At 42.0% G+C, this 22886-nt stretch overlaps 1 protein-coding gene across 1 annotated transcript in view; it reads right to left on the bottom strand.

Moving 5' to 3' along the window:
• Window positions 1–22886, bottom strand: part of SLC1A2 (solute carrier family 1 member 2) — a 211532-nt gene that overhangs the window by 171892 nt on the left and 16754 nt on the right. The window lies entirely within an intron of this gene.

Genomic DNA, 22886 nt, shown 5'->3' with positions numbered 1-22886 from the left:
ACTGATGATCTCCAGCCCTAAAGAGGTCCAGCTGTCCTCAACGAGGGCCAGGACATTTTCAGTTCTGGCTCCAACCTGGTGGAACTCTCTGCCAGAAGACACCAGGGCTCTGCAGGATCTTTTACAATTCTGCAGGGCCTGCAAAGCAGAGATGTTCCACCAGGCTTTTGTTTGAGGACAGCGATGGCTACTGGGCTGGTACCCCCCCCCCTCTACTTAAAGGGGGAACTGCTCCCAATGCCTGGAAAGCAGAATTACAGCACACTATGAAGTATGTTAATTGGGTTGCAACTGTTTTAAATTACGGTTTTACTGATTTTATGTGTACTTTTGTTGTACATCGCCTAGACCCAGGCATTGGCCAGGATGAGGCAATTCATAAATTTAAATAACAACAGTAACAACACAATCACAGTCAAGAAAGTTGATCTATGGAACAGCAGTGTACACAAGCAGCACAGGTGTCCTCTTTAGTAAAGATAACATTACTCTTGGTGCATATCATTTAGCTATTCACTAAGGATATATATATATATATATAAAGGAATCATGTATGCTTTACAAAACTGACATAATTTCCACAATAAAATATTGTCTAATTTACAACAGCCACACATATAAACAAATTCTAAACACCTATATATGTGGATGGGCTACCACAACAAAATGTTGTAGTCAGCTTTTATGATTCTATAAACAACTATCACACTATAGAAAACAGCATTTTATATATGGTATATGGTATATGGTATATGGTATATATGGTATATGGTATATATCAGAGAAGAACAATCTCAGTGGAAATAGATCACTGGGAATAAGGATTATACTTAAGGAGTCTTAGACAATTTTAGGAAGTAACTTTAAAGGGCATAGATCCCACAATTTATCATCACAACACCCCTGCAGAGTAAATTAGGCTGAGAAATAGTATATTATCAGCTGCAGCTTCGGAACACTTTTGCTTGCTTCATCCTAGCTGCAGTGAATTTGCTGCCCAGCCAATTAAACTTGGCTCTATAGTAATGTTGCTGCAGGCAAGCAAAGCTAATTTAGATTGACCATATTGCTATGTAACATTTGGTTGGTTATATGAGAATGTCATTTTACTATGAAGGAGTAGGGCTATTTTCAAACAAACAAATATAGCATCAAAGCTGTAACCCATTAGGATTGAAAATGCCAATGTACTTGGGAGTCTATTGGGAATATTTTTGCCGCCTCCCCAAGTTCCTTATACATTCAAAAATGTTTGTTCTGAAATACTCAGCATAGCACTAGTAATGGTGCACCCTCTTTGCTGCAACAGTTCTCTGCTATTGCAGTAGTATATATAACTGGATCTAAAGATATTTTTTCTACATATAATGATCTGAAATTTTAACCATTACTCAAGAATGCTCACTTTCTGTTACTATTGAGCTCTGGTACTCAGCTTGTGCTTATCGTCTTTAAAATGCTATAAGAATCTATGCCAGTTATTTTGCTTAAGCCACCTGTTCTTTTATAGAAAACAAATGGGCTATTTAAGAAGTGGCACAGAAGTTTTAAATTAACAGTTTGCACATACACCTGCTAGTAAAAATAGATGTGCCCACATTCATGATAAGAGTATAAATATATGTGGGAGGTGAGCAGAGAAAGTGCTATTTTAAACTACATTCTCACAATGCTATTCCTCCCCCCTTTCCTTGCCCTCCTTCCTTTCCATCTCAGTCAGTAGCAGCAAAGAATAAAGGGGGGCGGGCAGGAGACCTCAGCCAATGGAAGGAAGAAGGTCTGGCTTTGTATCTCTCCTTGCACGATTGAGGGAGACAGGCAAAAGAGAGCAGCAGCAGCCCTGGGGAAGGAAGCAGAAGAGAGCCAGTTGCTCATAGGCTGGATATGAGCCCTGGATGGGATGGTTCCATCCTGGAGGCCGTATGTTTGACACGCCTGCTCCAGACAGCATTTTGAAGAAGAGCAGCTGTATTTTTCATAAGCAATCTGGCTCCTTAAAAACGGTCTCATGCAGTAGTAATATAAAAGCATTCTTATAAAACATATGTTCTCAAGCATATTATATCTCCCCTACAATATAATTCTCCAGACAGACTGACCATGATTCACCTACTCTGAAATTGGACTGTCAACATTACTCACCCTGCCAACTTAGCCCGCTCCCCCTCCCTCACATGCACACTTCACTTGGATGACAGCATGAGGACGTGCCAGCCTTTCTGTGAGGTGGAGGTAGCCAGGTGGCAAGCAACCATTGTAAAGGCAATGAACGGGTGGATGGAACATTGCTTCTCTTTCCCACCTGAATATTCTCAGTGCTGACTGATCCTGGGGTCACTGCATCCCTTCAGGCTGGGTCACCTCAACTCCTCCTCAACCACTTGTGCCCCTCAAAGCACACCTATAAGTGGAACCCAAACTCACAGGTGGTGGCAGTGGGCAGCTGGTGATCGACGGTGGCACTCCTGCATCTCCTCCTGTTGTCAGGCTCCTGGCCAGGAGACTACTCCAGCAAGCAGACAGCTGGCCGAGCCTACTCTTCTGAACCAGCGGGAGTGTCTCCTCAGAGGCCCCACTGGCTGCCTCTGGCTCCCAATTTCCTCTCCTATTGTCAGTGCCCCCAGCTGCCCAGCCATCCAGGGACACTGCCTCCCCTCAGGCCAGGTCACCCTGACTCCCACACTCACTTGTGTAGACCTTTCACTGGAGGCCAGACTGCTAGGTGGCCAGCCAGTGCTCAATGGTGGGGCTCCTGCACCTCCTCCTGCAGTGAGGTTCCTGGCCGGGAGGCTACTCCGGTAAGCCAGCAAGCCAAGCCTCCTCTTCTACTCTTCTGAATTGGCAGTGTGTCTCCTCAGAGGCCCTGCTGGCCACCACTTTCTCTTCCTCCCCACTTCCACCCACTTCAAATGAGCTGCGCCCCCTGAATCCAACCCTCTCTCCTCAGGCAACAGGGAAAGGAGGTTGCTTCTGTCTAGAGCCTGTTGTATCTATTCTCACAATGGGCCTTATTACCAGTATTTGCATATAGTGCAAAATCCAAAACATTATAGTATGTCATATCTCTGTTCCTTAGATCCTGAAATCTTTATTCTGTGTGAAACTGTCACCAAAACGTTTCCTATAGTTTGATGAAAAATTGGGTAACTAGAAAACAGATAAACTTTTACAGCAATCAGATCCATTCTGATAGTTGACTATCCTTGACCCACATCTAAGCTGGAAGTTCTTTTCTACAGTTGAATTTTGTAAGTTAAATTTGTAAGCAGTGATGCTACATTTTTTTCAATGTGAGATGATATTGTCCCTCTAGATCTTAACCAAGACTGGTATGGACCATCATTGTACAGACTTTTCCCCTTTTTGGTTTAAAAACAGCAGCTGTTTGAAAGCTGATCAGAGATTTGTGGCCTTAGAAGCAGCCCTTTGCAGATGGATTAATGAGCAAAGGGGGAGAAGAGATCAGGTGAGTAAAAATGATGCAGCTAATACTCCTGCATTGTAGCTCATTTTCTGCTTGAGAAACAAGAATACAATTTCTTAAAAACCTGGGTAGGTTATTATTATTTTTAGAATATTTTTCAATTAATAAGTATTTCGAAATGTGTGTGCACACAAATACCCTGCATGTATTTCCACCACACCTTATAGGTTATAGTCGTGGTAGATAACTCAATGAAAATGTCAAGACAGTGTGCGTTTGCAATAAAAAAGGCCAACGCCATGCTGGGAATTATTAGGAAGGGAATTGAAAACAAATCAGCCAGTATCATAATGCCCCTGTATAAATCGATGGTGCGGTCTCATTTGGAGTACTGTGTGCAGTTCTGGTCGCCGCACCTCAAAAAGGATATTATAGCATTGGAGAAAGTCCAGAAAAGGGCAACTAGAATGATTAAAGGGCTGGAGCACTTTCCCTATGAAGAAAGGTTGAAATGCTTGGGACTCTTTAGCTTGCAGAAATGTCGACTGCGGGGTGACATGATAGAGGATTACAAGATAATGCATGGGATGGAGAAAGTAGAGAAACAAGTACTTTTCTCCCTTTCTCACAATACAAGAACTCGTGGGCATTCGATGAAATTGCTGAGCAGACAGGTTAAAACGGATAAAAGGAAGTACTTCTTCACCCAAAGGGTGATTAACATGTGGAATTCACTGCCACAGGAGGTGGTGGCGGCCACAAGTATAGCCACCTTCAAGAGGGGTTTAGATAAAAATATGGAGCACAGGTCCATCAGTGGCTATTAGCCACAGTGTGTGTGTATATATAAATTTTTTTGCCACTGTGTGACACAGAGTGTTGGACTGGATGGGCCGTTGGCCTGATCCAACATGGCTTCTCTTATGTTCTTATGTTATCAGCCCAATGCAGTGATTTATCTTTATATCTGTTTCTCAAGTGTGACCCCCATATGCAGATAATGAAATCTGCGGATCAGAGCCACACTTACCCAAAAAAGATGTTTTTGTAAACTTGGAGGACCCCCTTGGTTTGCAGAAAAATACTGGTGTCTGTGTGTGTTAAATTCCACCCAAAACAAAACATAATTCTCTGTGCAAGCACAGAGAATGCACCTACTTCCAGTGTTGTAGGTGGCAACAGTACAGCCTAGAGGTCACAGTAGGCCCAGTGGTGCAGCCCAGAAGCTACAGTAGGCCTAGCAAGACGATGGAGAGGGAATCCCCCCAAGTCTTGCAACCCACATTTGTGCATGTTCTAATACATACACACATCCAATTTATTTCAGTGGAAAGAGCAGGTTTAGACATAGGAAACAATTCATGAGATGAATGGGAACACAGCTCCAGCAAGGGGAGCTCCATACACGTATCATATCTCCACATCACATCTGGAACAGATGGCTGGATTGGAATCTGTGGATACAGTTTGGAGCATTTAATTTGGTGCTGCTTTTGTGGTAGGTATTACACAAGGAAACAAAATACAAATTTCAATAGATATTACTTCATTATATTTACAATGAATCAGAGTTCTAATCATAAACATTAATGTTGAAAAAACCCTTTTTTTCCAGTAATCAACAAAGTATTCCTTGCAGAACCAGGTCTTTCTTTTAATTACAGGATCTTACATAATTTAAACAACTTTTTTCCACTTAGACATGGTAGAGGTTGTATACTTCCTATTTAAATTATCGTGAAATTATTCCTCAGAATCACCTATATGTTTGCCCACTCACTGGTCCTGTATGAGTAGCTATTGTTATGACCAATTTAAAAAGCAATGCACTAACAATACATGTTGAATGCATAAATCCTTTTGTTTCTAAAAAGGGTGACTTACCCTTGTTGAAATACTGCTCCAGTTTTAATGATGTATTTTTAAAAAACTAACCACAACAAATGCTGTTACAATACATTGCTTCCTTGCAATTTAATCTTGCATATATCCAAAAACAGGCCTTTAAAGCTTATCATAAATCTCCACTTGACTGGAATGAATGTCAATTTTACTACAGCAAGAGTACACGTAACTCTATTTTAGCTGTAATGATAAGAAATGTGATAAACTAACCTGGGCTCCATTCTGGCAATCCTACCTACATTCTGCTGGGTTCATGTCCTGTTTTCCATGACTCTACTCCCATTCCCAGAATGAACATGAGATAAGGCTGATGGCCCAGGATGAATCCAGGGGGCCTCAAAGGATCATGGCATATGAAGGAGGAAGGAACCACGTTACCTTCCCACTCCTGAGCTGACCCTGCCAGTGCCAACTATTCTGCCACATTAGGATTAGAAGGCAAAGACCAGTAATCCGTCCTGGTGCCACCTCTATCCTTGCACAAGAATCAGGCCTCTCTTCCATTCAGCCCTGTGTGCTCCAACTGTGGAACACTGGATATAGGATTCCAGTTGTTTCAAGTACAATCCATGTTCCATTAAAAAGACATAAATCCCATTGATTCTAACTATATCTTTATAATAATCTATTTAGTTGAGATAGAATTTAATGAATAGCACTAGTGGGTGCTCAAGCTGTAAAGAACATTTTTAAAAAACAAATTGCTAAGGGAAATTCCTGAAATCAGTGGGAGTTTTGTTACTCACATCAGTGGGAGCAGCATCAGGGCACAATTGATATTTTTCATTTCTTAGATTTATCTGTTCAATCTGCCCCATGATTCATAAGTGAGATAGAATGCAACACAAGGAATTTATAGATTACTGTATAGATAGTCTCAATTCCTTGCTTTGTGTTTTATCTGACCAACAACAGCAAATGGATTTTTGCCATCCAGTTTAAACCAGTGCTCTTCATGCTTTCCTGACCCAGAGCCTACTTTTAACTCCTAGACAGCATCACAGGCTCCACAAAGCTGCAAGCTTATGCTATTGCTGCACATAAGAGGAAGAGGCAGTGCCAGGTCAGCAAAACAGAGCACAGGCTTTGCCCCATGTCAGTGGCACCCATTTTCTTAGCTTGCCATCCCCAATGCACCTAGACCAGCAAAGAGGATGACTGGGACAGTGGTGCCACTTTTGCCTTATGGCAGCAGCATCTCAGGAAAGCACAGAAGAGCATGGGCACAGCAGTCCTGCCAAAGCAGGCATGGTACAGGTGGTGAGCAGGAGCATGGGCACTGCAGTGCATAGATTCAGACCACAAAGAGTGGCATGACACTGTAATGCCTGGCTTCAGTCTGTGCTGGCCCAAGCACATTGTAGCTGGTAAGATGCAGCAGGTGCATAGGACCCATGTTTGTCCTGCTGGCATGAGTGTGGTGCAGCCAATGAAGAGAAACATCACATTACCTGTACACCTCTGCACTGACCTCATCATGCCCAGGATGGCGAGGATACAGCTGCGCCTGGCCTCAACCTGTACCACCAGAGGCATGGTCTGTCCAGGAAGAAGCAAGATAGTCCCTATCTTTGCTCTGGTGGCTCATGTAAGGTGCAGCTGTCAGAGAGGAACAAAGTGACACCTCCTTTCTCTCCAATAGGCTCTGCAGCCTCCATCAGATGAGGGCACATGGCTGCAGGAAGCAACATGGCCCCTTTTGCCTCCAAGTCAACCTTGATATGCAGTATGGTTTTTTCCCTCCTAAGTAGAATTCTTCTGAGGTTATATTTGTTTCCTGTACACTGACATAAATGTGTTTTTGCTAAATCACCATTTTGTTTGCTAGGAATAAGCAGATGAGATCAGGAACATAATTTAAGGAACCTAAAGAGTCTTCTTTGAAACACCAACAAGAGCATCATAGCCTGAAAGTAATTCCTCATTTCCTATCCACTTACACTGGAATGAAAGCCCAGGCCTCCTACATCTTTACAACAGGAAATAAGTGTACAAAATGTATGTTTGCTCTAATGTGGCTTGTGCACTGGTTCACTGGGTGACCTGCCGGCTTCTGCCACAGAACACCATTATGTGGGGAAGAGGACCTCTCTGCCTTACTCCTAGACAGCACAAGGTGGCAGCAGAGACTCAAGTGCTGCTGTTTCAGCCCTGTGCAAACTGCAGCAGTCCAGGTTGTCATCTAGCCTTTGATGGAGTAGTCATAATTAATTAGATCAATGATATATATAGTCCAAAATATTGTTTCCAACAGTTTGAGGCTATTTTCAACATGAAAGCTAAGAACAGCACAGAGGGGTAGAAGTTTGTTCACCCAATTTAATTATATCAGAACTCACTGGGAATATAATGATAGCCCAGAGAAATATGGACACCCCCCCCCCCCAAGCACCATGGCCTTAGACTATTAATCAGGACTTCTTGGCAATTAATCAAAGTTTATCTTGACACAAAGGTTCTAATTACATTAGCACGTGAAAGAGTTATACTCTCGGAAGAGAAACCCTTAATGGATGTTTCTCAGGGTATCCCCCCACCCTTGCCTGGTTCAACATATAGGAGTGAACTTTTAATGTGGATGCTATGCTAGACAAAAACAGACTTTCTTGCTTTGGACTTTCTCCTTGGTTCAAACTGATCAAAAAGAACCTGGAAAAGTTTCCTACCTGCCCAATATTACACACACACACACCCTGACTTTGAATGGCCTTAGTATCTGTGTGGTTTGAAACCATGCCTTCTGCTATTCTAGATGGTTGCTATACCAAAACTCTGACTGCTGCACATCTGTGTATTTGTGGCGCCTCAGTACCAGGAGACCTTCCACATTTTATTCTGCTATGCCCTTTGCACATAAAGCCCAGGAGCAAATTTCTTGCTGAGGTCTTAAAAGGTCTACATTTTTCTTCTGCAGTGGAGAAACTAATTTTCTGATTTGGAGCAGTATGTCCCTTACAGAGTGGAACAGTATGTCTCAGCAGCCAAGAAAATATGGGCTAAAGCTGTGTCTAAAAGCTGGAGTATTTTACTTGTACATAGGGAAGATGCTTGTGTGTTTTTACATAGTGTTTTAGTATCAAAAAGGTGGCAAAGCAGTTTTTAAACCAATCCCTACGGAAAACCAACAGGAACCCTCCAGTCAGTTCAAAGGGATGATTGAATAGACACTTAGGTTAATATTGGTAGAGCACAATAGAACTTGGGAGTGAAAATAGGATGGTGAAGGAAGGTGACAAAGGGACCAATGGAGGTGAGGGTTGCTGGAAATGGAAATACATTATAGGCATCTATACAACCAGTGCCATAAGTCTCTGGCCCAAGATAGGGGAGCTGGAGTACTTGGGGCTAAATGACTATTTAGATATAGTGTGTATCTCAGAAACATAGTGGAATGGAGAAAATCTATGGAATATAGTCATAAACTCCACAGGCAAGACAGAGAGGGGACTGGTTGGAGGAGCTGATGCACTGGACATCAAAGAGGGTACAGAATCAAATAAGTAATGAAGCATTAGGAGAATGAACTCCCCCAAAATCACTGATTTGTGTGGAATTACTGGGCCCTAAAAAAAAAAGAAAAGGTAAAGGTAGTCCTTTGTGCAAGCACCAGTTGTTTCCAACTCGGGGGTGACGTTGCATCACGACATTTTCATGGCAGACTTTTTAACGGGGTGGTTTGCCATTGCCTTCTCAGTCATCTACGCTTTACCCCCAGCAAGCTGGGTACTCATTTTACCGACCTCAGAAGGATGGAAGGCTGAATCAACCTTGAGCTGGCTACCTGAACCCAGCTTCCACTGGGATCGAACTCAGGTCATGAGCAGAGAGTTTGGACTGCAGTACTACAGTTTTACCAATCTGTGCCATGAGGCTCCTTTTACTGGGTCCTAAAGGTTACCACCCCATAAAAAGTCTGCCACGATAACATTGTGATGCGACATCACTCCAGAGTCGAAAATGACTGGTGCTTGCACAGGGGACTACCTTTACCTTTTTAAAGGGTTACTTAAAAGTGGGAATATACTATTGCCCACCTGATCAAACTCTTGAGGCTGATCTTGAGATGAAGAATGGAATAAGGGATGGAGAATGAAATAAAGGAGATGACTAAAGAAGATAAGTTGTGATACTGGGAGACTTCACTGCCCTCATATTGCCTGGGTAAACATGTGGTCAAATTATGCTGTAGAAAAGATTTTTTTAGACATCATAAATGACTGCACACTGGAGCAGTTGATCACAAAGCCAACAAGAGGGGTAGTGCTCTTGGACTTGTTCTGAGCAGTGACCGCAATGCTATTAAATTCAGCATTCATGTCAATGGAAAATTACCCCTGCAATCCAAAACTTTTAACATTTGAGTTTAAAAGAGGGAACTCTACAAATATGAAGTGAATAGTTAAAAGAAAGCTGAACGGGAAACACAAGAGAGTCAAATCCCTAGAGCAGGGGTAGGAAACCTTTTTTCTGCCAAGAGTCTAAGAGCTTGGGGGTGCTACTGGAGCCTTCCTTGTCAATGGAGGCCCAGATAGCAGCCACTGCTAAATCTGCCTTTTTTCATCTTAGGCGGGTGAGGCAGTTGGCCCCTTTCCTGGAGCGTGACGACCTGGCAACAGTGATCCATGCAACAGTCACCTCGAGGTTAGACTACTGTAATGCCCTCTACATGGGGCTGCCCCTGTGCTGAACCTGGAAACTGCAGCTAGTGCAGAATGCGGCAGCCAGACTGTTATTGGGGCTCCCTAAGTGGGAGCACATACAGCTGAGGCTGCGGGAACTGCACTGGCTGCCAATTGTGTACTGGATTCGTTACAAGGTGCTGGTTATTACCTTCAAAGCCCTATATGGCCGAGGACCTGCCTAAGGGACCATCTCTCTCCATATGTTCCCCAGAGGGTACTGAGATCTGGTTCGCAAAATCTATTGACAATCCCTGGGCTGAAGGAGGCCAAACTGAAAGCTACAAGAGAAAGGGCCTTTTCGATCACAGCTCCCCACTGGTGGAACCAATTACCAGAAGAGGTGCGGGCCCTGTGGAACCTTGTCCAGTTCCGCAGGGCCTGCAAGAATGTGTTCTTTCACCTGGCTTTTTCTTAATGTGGAATCTATTGTATCGTCGTCACGTAAAATTGTAAGATGAGTAACATCGAGACTGTAGCACCAAACTAATTTGCTGGAACTGAATTTGATGGTTTTAATTAGATGGTTTTAATGTAATAGTATATATAAGTGAATTATAATATGTAATATGTTGTGTAAATACTGTGCTTTTATTATTGCAATGTTTGTATTTTATGTTATGCTAAGTGAGCTATTTTATGTTATCATCATCATCATTCGTGGGCCATAAAAAATTATCAACTTAAAAAAACAGTGCTCCGCCAAGGGAGAACGATTCAGGCCGGCAAAATTAATATGAATAATTGTTTTTCTATTTGAAGTCATGTGGGGAGAGCCTAATCTGGCACACACACACACACGGTCCGCCGCCCTAGGCAAATGCATAGGTCCAGGGGTTTTTTGTAGAAAAAGCCCAGCAGGAACTCAGCAGCATATTAGACCACATCCCCTAATATTAGCATATTAGGTCACACACTCATTAGCATATTAAGCCACACTATCTGGGATGATCACGTGCAAACTGAACTTTGGCAGTAACTTTTCCAGGCCCTGCAGCAATTCTGGCTGGCCAGCCAAGCCTCAGGGAAGTTGCCGCACAGTACATCTGGGCCCTGTGATCCCTGCCTGGCCCAGGGGAGGCTGCTGCACAGTGTGGCTGGGCCCCACAATCCTTGCTGGCCAGCCAGGCCCCAGAGAGGTTGCCACATGGCTCAATTCGGCCCAGCAATCCCCGAGGGCCACACCAAGTGACCTCGAGGGCTGCATACGGCCTTCGGGACAGAAGTTCCCCACCCCTGCCCTAGAGAATGCTTAGAAGCTGTTTAAAACCACACTAATTGTAGCCCAGACAGAATGTATTCCCAGATTAGAAAAGACATTTCTAAGCCTAAAAGAATGCCTGCATGGTTAACAAGTCAATGAAGTTATAAAAATAACCCTCTCCCCGCACTCGAAAAAGCTTCTGGTCTGCCACAATGAATTGAATAGAAGGGATCACAGGCTCTGGCAAAAGAAATGTAAGTTAATAATTAGGGATGCAAAAAGATAATTTGATAAAAGCATCAAGACAAATAAGCTTTTCTTTAAATATATCTGGAGCAAGAAACCAGCCAGAGAAGCAACTGAGCCTTTGGATGACCAAGGAATAAAGAGATTACTAGAGGAAGATGGGGAGACGGCAAAGAAAGAAAATGATTTTTTTTCCCTTCTGTGTTAACGGTGGAAAGTGTGGGATATGTACCCAGGCCACAGCCCCTATCTTCAGGAAAAGAGTCAGAAGAACTGAGTCAAATTAAGGTGATAAGAGATGATGTTCTAGACCTACTAAGGAAATTAAAAACAGTAAGTCTCCAGGTCCTGATGGCATATACCTGTTATTAGGGAATTCACATGTGGGACTGTTGACCTACAGACTTGTATATAGCAGGGGAGGCCAACGGTAGCTCTACAGATGTTTTTTGCCTACAACTCCCATCAGCCCCAGCCATTGGCCATGCTGGCTGGGGCTGATGGGAGTTGTAGGCAAAAACATCTGGAGAGCTACTGTTGGCCACCTCTGGTATATAGAACAAAGTTTGAGCCCAGTGGCATATTTAAGACAAACAAAGTTTATTTCTGGGTATAAGCTTTTGTGTGCATGCACACTTTATTGGGTACATGATATATGTATCATACATACATGTATCATACACATACAAAAATATAAATGTATACAAAAGTTATTGGGTATATGTATACAAAAGTTTAAGAGCCCCGTGGTGCAGAGTGGTAAAGCTGCAGTACTGCAGTACTAAGCTCTGCTCATGACCTGAGTTCAATCCCAGCAGAAGCTGGGTTCAGGTAGCCAGCTCAAGGTTGACTCAGTCTTCCATTCTTCTGAAGTCGGTAAAATGAATATCCAGCTTGCTGGGGGTAAAGTGTAGATGACTGGGGAAGGCAATGGCAAACCACCCCGTAACAAGTCTGCCTTGAAAACGTTGTGAAAGCAATGTCACCCCAGAGTTGGAAACGACTGGTGCTTGCACAGGGGACTACCTATACCTTTATGCAAAAGTTTATATCCTGAATTAAACTTCGTTGGGGTTTTTTTTTTGCCATAAACAAGATTTTTATTGAATGTAAAGAACAGGATACAAACATAACATAAGCCACATTAAAATGGATAAAACTCATTAACATATCCATCAAAATTACCTCCAAACTTAAAAGTAAATAATTAAATACCACTAGACCTCATAATATATAAAGTACCATCACAACATTAGCACAAATCACCATTTGCATTAGGTAAATAATCAAAAAACAAAGATCAAAGGTAATCAAAATAATAGTAATCAGAAATATAGCATTTTTTATAAATATAGTTATTTGGTATAACCTCATTTTCAGTAAGGTAAATAATAATGGGATACCAAATAGCAATCAGTTTAGCTTCTTGAGGGACAGATACAGCAGGTTCCATATACAACGAGATTTTATATATAACAAAATAATCCGATAACTCGCTTTGCCAAGATTTAATAGAAGGACTAATCTCAGAGATCCAAAGTGAAGCTATCACTGACTGTGCAATGGACAATAACAAGTGAACAATCTCATTTTTAGTTTGATCACCAGTAGGATCAGACCATTTGCCCAATAGTAATATTACAGATACCTTTGGAAGTGTAACTGAAGTAATTGGTTTGATATGAACAACAGTTTGTGACCAAAAGAGATTCACGTTTGCATAACCACCAATGGGGGGGAATAACCTTTTAGACCACAATTTTTCTGACATTTCAGATCTATATTATTTTGTATATGATATAATGTTGCTGGAGCTAATGTCACTGGACTCAAATTTTGTTCTATTGCTCCAGACCAACATGGCTACTCAGCTGACCTGTATAAGTAATTTATCACTAAATTCAGCAACTGTATCATAAGTCTCAACAGTGGCAAATGTTACACTGATTTTTTAATGATCCAGAGGGGAACCAGGAAATTACAGACCAGTTAGTTTAATGACAGTACTGGGCAAATTAGTAGAAATTGTAATCAAAGTTTACAAGACTGGAGGAGGGCAGATGTTATCCCATTTTTTAAAAAAAGGAGGGATGACCCGAAAAACTACAGGTCAGTCAGCCTGACCTCTATCCCAGGGAAGACATTGGAGCAGATTTTAAGGGGCTCAATCTGTGAGCATCTAAAGGACAACCTGGTGATCTGGGGAAGACAGCATAGATTTGTCCCCAACAAGTCCTGCCAAACCAACCTAATTTCCTTCTCTGATCAAGTGACAAGCTTAGTGGATTGCTGTTGATAGGATGCTGTTGATGTTGTTTAAGTGGATTTCAGTAAAGCTCTTGATAGGGTTCCCAATGATGTTCTGATGGGTAAACCAGAAGACTGTAGACTGGACTTTAGGATAGTTAGGTGGATAGGGAACTGGTTGCAGCGAACACACTAAGAGATAGAGACAGAATTCCATGAGATCTGAACATGTTGGGAAAGTGGGCAGAAGTGAACAAGATGCAGTTTAATAAGGATAAGCGCCAAGTTCTATAACTGGACGTTCTATATCTGGGTAACAAAAATGAGGAACACACATACTGGATGAGGGATACACTTCTGTGTAGCAGTGTGTGTGAACAAGATCTTGGGGCATGGGTGAACCATAAGTTAAAAATGAGCAGCCTGTGTGATGCAGCAACAAAAAAGGCTAATGCCATCTTGGGGTGCATCAACATAGGCATAATATCCAAATTTCAAGATGCCATAGTCCCACTGTACACTGCATTGGGCAGGCTGCACCTGGAATACTGTGTGCAGCTCTGGAGGCCTCACTTCAAGAAGGGTGTGAATGGAATAGAGTGGATACAGAGGAGAGCGACGAGGATGATCAGGGGCCTGGAAACCAAGCCCTATGAGGAAAGGCTGAGGGACTTGAGAATGTTCAGTCTGGAGAAGAGGAGACTGAGGGGGGAACATGATTGCTCTCTTTAAGTATTTGAAGGGCTGTCACTTAGAGGAGGGCAGGGAACTGTTCATGTTGGAAGCAGAGGAGAGGGCTCGCAATAATGGGTTTATTGTTCAGCTGCACCTTGCCAGAGGCTGTGCACATTTCGGAGAGTTCTGAGAGAGAGCAGAGAATAACTGATATATGGGTGAGCAGCTGGAGAAGTTGCTGAGAATTTCTGAGTGTGTGTGACTGCTGAAAATTCTGAGTTTGTGGTTGCTGGGGAACTGCTGTTTGTTTGGTTGAGTGGGCTGAAGGTGAAGGTGATTGATTAGGAGTGGCTGTGTTCCCCACTCTCTTTGTATTGTTAAGCTGCGCCTTGCCAGAGGCGTGAGCCTTTGGCGCAAGCCGAAGGGTGAGAGCCAAAGGGCTCTTGGCCTGTGGCTCTTAGCCTGGGGGCTCTGTAAGAACCAGGAACCCAGATCCCTAATTTCCTTATGCTCCCAATAAGGTAAGTTGACCTCCAGAAGGGGAGCAACATAAACAAACAGGATTTAAAGGGGACTGTATATTTTTAAAAAAGCTATCATGAAGGTAGAATGCCAGCAGAGGGGTGGGGGCTTTCCAGTGTTTTGCACTGAGTGTCACATGTATGACTATCTGCCACAGGACAGAAGTCTTGGGTGTGTGCTCGATACAAGGAGCTCCTGGTACTCAGGGAACGAGTTCGTACCCTTGAGGCCGAGGTGACTGACCTAGAGAAGCAAAGACAGTCAGTTAGGCACTTGGGGAAGACTTTCAGGGACGTATTAGATGAGCCCCACTCTGAACGTGGCAGCCCTGTTGCTCCTAGGGAGCATGAGGGTTGAGAGGGAACAGGGCACCGGGCTGAGGATAAGGGGAATGCACCCTCAGAAGGGACCTCTTCTTCAGTTGGTGAGCGGGTATCCTATCGTGCCAAGGAACCATCCCTGGGCAGGGAGAGAGGGGGGGTCTTGGTAGTTGGTGATTCAATCCTTAGGCAAGTAGACAGCTGGGTGGCAAAACCGTGTACTGACTGTATGGTGACTTGCCTGCCTGGTGCAAAGGTAGCGGACATTACGCATGTAGTAGATAGGCTGATAGACAGTGCTGGGAAGAAGCCGGTGGTCGTGGTGCATGTTGGCACCAACGATGTAGGAAAATGCAGTCATGAGGTCCTGGAGGAAAAATTTAGGCTGCTAGGTGGAAGACTTAAGGCCAGGACCTCCAAGGTAGCCTTCTCAGAAGTGCTACCTGTTCCACGTGCAGGGCAGGAGAGAGGCACAAATTTGAAGTCTCAATGTGTGGATGAGACGATGGTGTAGGGAGGAAGAGTTTAAGTTTGTTAGGCACTGGGATGCTTTCTGGAACAAGCGGGAGCTGTACAAAAGAGACGGTCTCCACTTGTCCCCAGATGGAACCAGGCTGCTGGCGCTTAAAATCAAAAAGGTGGCAGAGCAGTTTTTAAACTAAATCTTGAGGGAAAGCTGACAGGAGATGAAAAGTCTCTGGTTCAGAAGGACTCCTCTCATAGAGATGAAGGGTTAGCTGTTATTTTTCTACCGGGTAATGGATCAGAGTTGTCCACTGTGATGGTGACAAACAGTATGGGCTGCCTGCCAAAGTCTCAAGGTGAAAGGAGGAAGGTGGCGGGCCTAGCTTGCCTGGGAAATTATAGATGTTTGTATGCAAATGCTAGAAGTGTTCGAAGTAAAATTGGTGAGTTGGAATGTTTAGTGTTGGGAGAAAACAGACATTGTGGGAATTTCAGAAACTTGGTGGAATGAGGAGAATCAGTGGGACACGGTGATTCCTGGATATAAGTTATATCGGAAGGACAAAGACAGAAGGGTTGGAGGTGGGGTGGCTCTGTATGTCAGAGAGGGTATACAGTCCAGTAAGACTGAGAAGGTCAGAGAATTAGATTCCCTTCTAGAAATACTTTGGGTTGAAATAGTGCGCCCCAAAGGAAATTTAACTATGGGAATTTGTTATCGCCCGCCAAATCAAAAGAGAGAGGACGATTATAACATGATGGAAGGATTAAAGATAGTGGCTAAATGTAAAAACTGTGTCGTAATAAATGATTTTAACTTCCCGCAGATTCATTGGGTCAATATGTCTTCTGGTCGAGAGAAAGAGATTGAGTTTCTTGATGCTCTCAATGACTGTGCTATGGAGCAGATGGTCTCAGAAACTACCAGGGGTGGGGCGATCCTGGATTTGGTCCTAAGTAATGCCCAAGGCTTGGTGAGAGATGTAAAAGTGATTGCACCGCTTGGGAGCAGGGACCATAACGTTATTGATTTCACCATTTGTATAAATAGAGAGTTGCCCCAAAAGACCAGCACAACCACATTTAACTTGAAAAGGGGCAAATTCTCTGAGATGAGGAGGCATATGAAGAGGAAACTGAAAGGAAAGGTAAATACAGTCAAAACCCTTGGGGAAGCTTGGAGGCTATTTAAAACGACAATCCTAGAAGCTCAGATAGAATATATACCACAAGTTAGGAAAGGCACAAACAGGTATAAGAAAAGGCCTGCATGGTTAACAAACAAAGTAATGGAAGCTGTAAAAGGTAAGAAGCACTCCTTTAAGCGTTGGAAAGCTAGTCCAAGTGAGATTAATAAAAGGGAACACAGGCTGTGGCAAATCAAATGCAAGACTGTGATCAGGCAGGCAAAAAGGGACTATGAGGAGCATATTGCAAAAAACATAAAGACCAACAATAAAAATTTCTTCAAATATATTAGAAGCAGGAAACCATCCAGGGAAGCAGTGGGGCCCTTGGATGACCAAGGGGTAAAAGGATTACTGAAGGAGGATAGGGAAATGGCTGAGAAGCTGTATGCATTTTTTGCCTCCGTCTTCACTGTGGAAGATGAGAAGTGTTTGCCCGCTCTAGAACCACTAATTTTGGAAGGGGTGTTGAAAGACCTGAGTCAGATTGAGGTGACAAGAGAGGAGGTCCTTCAGCTGATTGACAAATTAAAAACTAATAAGTCAGCAGGTCCGGATGGCATACATCCAAGAGTTCTGAAAGAACTCTAAGTTGAACTTGTGGATCTTCTGACAAAAATATGTGATCTTTCATTGAAATCTGCCTCCGTTCCTGAGGACTGGGAGGTAGCAAATGTCACCCCCATCTTCAACAAGGGATCCAGAGGAGATCCGGGAAATTACAGGTCAGTCAGTCTGACTTCAATACCGGGAAAGTTGGTTTCTTCACGGCCCATATGAATTCTGAAAGTTTCCTCTGCCATTTATTAAATTGTTTATCTTCTTTCACTATTGGAATTGTCTGGAACAAGAACATGATCCTTGGTAATACATTCATCTTAATTGCCGATATTCTACCCAGTATAGACAGGTTCAACCTATTCTATTTTAATAAATCTCCATCAATTTTCCACCAGAGGTTTTCATAATTATTTTTGTATAAATCAATATTTTTGTTGTGATTTCTACTCCTAGATATTTTAATTTAGAACCCACTTCACAGTTCGTTACATTTTGTAATTCTGCCTGTTTACTCATTGACATATTTTTACACAAAATTTTTGACTTTTCTTTGTTCACATAAAAGCCTGCCAGTTCACCATATTCTTTAATTTTTTGAAGCAGCAATGGTGTAACTTGAGTCGGGTTTTCATTTATAAACATAACATCATTTGCAAAAGCTCTGTATTTGTAAAAAAAACCTTTCAATTTCAGACCCTCTATCTCCTTATCTTTTTGGACTTGCATAAGCAATATCTTTAAAGTCATTATAAGTATCAATGGGGACAGAGGGCATCCTTGTCTTGTTCCTTTACTAAATACCATTTTCTCTGTCAAGTCTGCATTAATACAAAGTCTTGCTTGTTGGTCAGTATATATCGCTTTTACCATTCTCTCAAAGTCTTCACCCAATCTCAATTTCTCCATTACTGCAAACATCAATTCCCAATGTACATTGTCAAAAGCTTTCTCTGCATCTGCAAAGAACAAAGCCACTTCTTTTTCTGGATGTTTATCATAATATTCAATTATATCAATTACAATTCTGATATTGTCTCTGATCTGCCTTCTGGGAAGAAACCTGCTTGCTCTTCTTTAATAAAGTTATTCAAATGCTGCTTCAGGTGTTCCGCTAGTATACTAGCATATATTTTATAATCATTATTAAGTAATGAAACTGGTCTATATTTTTTTACATTTGTGGCATCTCTGTCTTCATTTGGAATTAATGAGATTACTGCTTCTTTTCCAGGTATTAGGTAGCTTCCCCTCAGCTCTTATAATGTACATCAATTTCAGAAGCTTTGGAATTAAAATGAAGATCTTGACTGATGCAAAAGAAAGGGGAGGCTTTCAAATGCCGTATTTAAAATTATATCATGATGTAGTTTGGTGTGGGTAAGTGAATGGATAATGTTATTAAATAAAAAATTATTAACATTAGAAGGCCATGGAAATACTTTTGGTTGGCATGCATATTTATGCTATGGGAAAAGTAAGATGGATGGTTTTTTCTCACATCTTTACATAAGAAGTAATTTGTTAAAGACATGGCTGAAGTACAAGAAATATGGTGATGAGAGGAAACCGCTTTGGATTGTGCCGAAAGAAGTAATAAAGTTATAGTCTGATATTGAGGAAGGAAAACAGATAACATACAAACAATTGCTAAAAATACAAGGTGGCAAGGTGGAATTAAAATCAGTGGAAGAACTGGATTATAAGTATAATTGGTTTCAATTGCAACAAATTAAATGTCTGCTTGAACAGGATATTAGGAATGAAGGAATAAGACAAGATCAAACTGAACTGGAAAGAATGCTGTTTGGCAATAATGAAAAAATAATTTCAAAGGTATATAAATTATTATTGAAATGGTCTACAGAGGTTGAAGTAATTAAATCTCAAATGATAAAGTGGGCAATTAACATAAAGATATTCAGATGGAACAATGGGAATATTTATGGAAGAAAAGGTGGGCAATTAACATAAAGATAAAATGTTATACAGATGGTATATGACTCCTAAGAAACTTTCAAAAATAAATAACCAGATGTCTGATCGATGCTGGAAATGTAAAAAACATGAAGGATCTTTCTATCACATGTGGCGGACTTGTGAAAAAGCTATACAATTTTGGCAAATGATTCAGCAAGAAATTTCAAAGATTTGGGACTACAATATAAAGAAAGCACCTGAAATCTTTTTGTCGGGATTACAAATGGAAAGTTTTCCTAAACAAGACAGAATATTGCTTTGGTACATGCTTTAGGCTGCACAGACATTATATGCGCAGTTGTGGAAGCAAAATAAATTACCAGAAAAATGGGACTGGATTATGAAAGCTATGCCTTGGAGCAAAATGGAGAAACTTACTAGAACTTTAAAAGAACTTGATATAGATAACAGGGAATTGGGAGAAATTTCAAAAGTATGTTGAAAAACAGTGGAAGGTGAAATAGGCTTCCCAACCCCCCCTGCCCTGCCGGGGAACCCCTGGATTAGCAGCCTAATCCCCCGCTATCTAAAAATCTGATAGCGGGGGTGGGGGGGTGGAACGGCATCGTGTCTCTTTCCATGCCTCTCAGGCTTCTCCCTTCCTCCGGCTCACAAAGACCCGCCCACCGCCGGCCTGCTATTCGCTCCAGTCCGGCCTCCCTTCACAAGGTGCATGCTGGGACTTGTAGTCCTTGCATCCTCTCATGTCTGCTGAGCATTATTCTCTATGTGGAGATTGATTCTCATAGGGTATAATGGGGAATTGATCTGGAGGTTTCGGGGGCTCTGGGGGAGCTATTTTTTTGAGGTAGAGGCACCAAATTTTCAGTATAGTATCTAGTGACTCTCCCCAAAGTATCTCCCAAGTTTCAAAACGATTGGACCAGGGGGTCCCATTCTATGAGCCCCAAAAGAAGGTGCCCCTATCCTTCATTATTTCCTATGGAAGGAAGACAGTTAAAAAGGTGTGCGGTTCCTTTAAATGTGATGACCAGAACTCCCTTGGAGTTCAATTATGCTTGTCATTCCCTTGTTCCTGGCTCCGTCCTGATGTCTCCTGGCTCCACCCCCAAAGTCCCCAGATATTTCTTGAATTGGACTTGGCAACCCTAAGGTGAAAGGACATTTGGTGATTTTTAATAATGGTTAACTTTTTTCTTTCTTTTTTTAGTGTAAAATGTTAACTATAGATAAACTAAAATTATGGAAATATACAGTGTTTTTTGTATAAAAGGATTGGGATTAATAGATAACAATTAAAATAGATAACACCAAAAATTAAGTATAATAATATAATAAGACTATTAATTAAGATAGAAAATAATAGTAATAAGTAATTTTGTTCTTATTTGTATTTTATTATAGTTATAAGTTTTTAGAAGGTTCTTAAAAGGTTAATATAATATTACCTTTTATTCTTTTTGTATTTTAAGTTGAATGCACCAGGGAAGTCATAAAAAGGGGGAGAGAGATGGGAAATGTGATGCAATATGTTTGATGTTTATTTTTGGATGATTATTGATTAATGTTGCTGAATAATAAAAAATTGTTTTACCAAAAAAAAAAATACCGGGAAAGTTGGTAGAAACCATTATCAAGGACAGAATGAGTAGGCACATTGATGAACACGGGTTATTGAGGAAGACTCAGCATGGGTTCTGTAAGGGAAGATCATGCCTCACTAACCTGTTACAGTTCTTTGAGGGGGTGAACAAACATGTGGACAAAGGAGACCCAATAGATGTTGTTTACCTTGACTTCCAGAAAGCTTTTAATAAAGTTCCTCATCAAAGGCTCCTTAGAAAGCTCGAGAGTCATGGAATAAAAAGACAGGTCCTCTTGTGGATCAAAAACTGGCTTATTAATAGGAAGCAAAGAGTGAGTATAAACGGGCAGTCTTCGCAGTGGAGGATGGTAAGCAGTGGTATGCCGCAGGGCTCAATACTGGGTCCCATGCTCTTTAACTTGTTCATAAATTATTTGGAGTTGGGAGTGAGCAGTGAAGTGACCAAGTTTGCAGATGACACTAAATTGTTCAGGGTGGTGAGAACCAGAGAGGATTCTGAGGCACTCCAAAGGGATCTGTTGAGGCTGGGTAAGTGGGCGTCAACGTGGCAGATGCGGTTCAATGTGGCCAAGTGCAAAGTAATGCACATTGGGGCCAAGAATCCCAGCTACAAATACAAGTTGATGGGGTGTGAACTGGCAGAGACTGACCAAGAGAGAGATCTTGGGGTCGTGGTAGATAACTCACTGAAAATATCAAGACAGTGTGCGATTGCAATAAAAAAGGCCAACGCCATGCTGGGAATTATTAGGAAGGGAATTGAAAACAAATCAGCCAGTATCATAATGCCCCTGTATAAATCGATGGTGTGGTCTCATTTGGAATACTGTGTGCAATTCTGGTCACCGCACCACAAAACGGATATTATAGCATTGGAAAAAGTGCAGAAAAGGGCAACTAGAATGATTAAAGGGTTAGAACACTTTCCCTATGAAGAAAGGTTAAAACGCTTGGGGCTCTTTAGCTTGAAGAAATGTCGACTGCGGGGTGACATGATAGAGGTTTACAAGATAATGCATGGGATGGAGAAAGTAGAGAAAGAAGTACTTTTCTCCCTTTCTCACAATACAAGAACTCGTGGGCATTCACAAGTTGCTGAGCAGTCAGGTTAAAAGGGATAAAAGGAAGTACTTCTTCACCCAAAGGGTGATTAACATGTGGAATTCACTGCCACAGGAGGTGGTGGCGGCTACAAGCATAGATAGCTTCAAGAGGGGGTTAGATAAAAATATGGAGCAGAGGTCCATCAGTATGTGTGTATATATATGTGTGTGTGTGTGTGTGTGTGTGTGTGTGTGTATCTCTATCTATCTATCTATCTATCTATCTATCTATCTATCTATCTATCTATCTATCTATCTATCTATCTATCTATCTATCTATCTATTGTTCATATATATATGAAAAAAAAATTGGCCACTGTGTGACACAGAGTGTTGGACTGGATGGGCCATTGGCCTGATCCAACATGGCTTCTCTTATGTTCTTAAATTAAGGGTGGGAAGATATTGGCTGTTCAACAGTGGAACCAGCTACCTAGGGAGGTAGTGAGCTCCCCTCAGTGGCAGTCTTTAAGCAACAGCTGAACAAATACTTGTTGGGGATACTCTAGGCTGATCCTGTATTGAGCCGGGGTGGGGGTTGAACTATATGGCCTGTATGGTCCCTTCCAACTCTATGATTCTATTATTCTATTCTATGTTTAGTCATTGTGGTGAAAAGTGCCAACAAGTTACAGATGATTTATGGCAAGCTTGTAGGATTTTCAAGGCAAGAGACTTTCAGAGGTGGTTTGCCACTGCCTACCTCTGTGTAGCAACTTCCTCGGGGTCTCCCATCCAAATACTAACCAGGGTCGATCTGTTTTGCTTTCAAGATTTGATGAGATCAGGCTAGCCTGGGCTATT

The sequence above is a fragment of the Heteronotia binoei genome, chromosome 21 (assembly GCF_032191835.1).
Source record: "Heteronotia binoei isolate CCM8104 ecotype False Entrance Well chromosome 21, APGP_CSIRO_Hbin_v1, whole genome shotgun sequence".
NCBI classification, from domain to species: domain Eukaryota; kingdom Metazoa; phylum Chordata; class Lepidosauria; order Squamata; family Gekkonidae; genus Heteronotia; species Heteronotia binoei.
Note: the sequence above shows the minus strand (reverse complement) of the source record. Positions and strands in the feature narration are given on the sequence as shown.